Source organism: Saccopteryx leptura, chromosome 2 (assembly GCF_036850995.1).
Source record: "Saccopteryx leptura isolate mSacLep1 chromosome 2, mSacLep1_pri_phased_curated, whole genome shotgun sequence".
NCBI lineage: Eukaryota > Metazoa > Chordata > Mammalia > Chiroptera > Emballonuridae > Saccopteryx > Saccopteryx leptura.
Window position 1 is genome coordinate 378935598 of NC_089504.1, and position 567 is coordinate 378936164.

A 567-nucleotide genomic window follows, 5' to 3' on the forward strand; every position below is an offset into this window, starting at 1 on the left:
TAGATTCTGAAATAAATGGAGCAGAGTGGTTTCTTTTGAAGGGGGGAGATGCTGTAGATCTGAAACCGGAAATATTGGCGTCGTGCTGCCTGTCACCACTCAGCTAAATGAACAGAGATAAGAATTACATCTTTATGGGTGCTTTATTCAGGTGGCCAGCCATCTGAGAAGATGGGGGTTTTGTGCTCTAAAAATTCTCTTAATATCTCAACTCAAACCAACTTCTCTTCCTCCCCCCCCCCCCCTTCCTCCTCTTCTTCTTCTTCTTTATAAGGGGAGAAAGGGGTAGGTAAGGGGTTTGGAATTTAGGGAAAAGTTGATTAGATAAAAGTTGCAGTCCAGAGATTTTTCTAGAGTTTCTTCATCTGCTGGCCAGTAATTTATTTAGGCTTATACAACACAATAGAGGTGTATTTTCTTTTCTTTCTTTCTTTCTTTCTTTCTTTCTTTCTTTCTTTCTTTCTTTCTTTCTTTCTTTCTTTCTTTCTTTCTTCCTTCCTTCCTTTCTTCCTTTCTTTCTTTCTTTCTTCTTTCTTTCTTTCTTCTTTCTTTCTTTCTCTTTCTCTT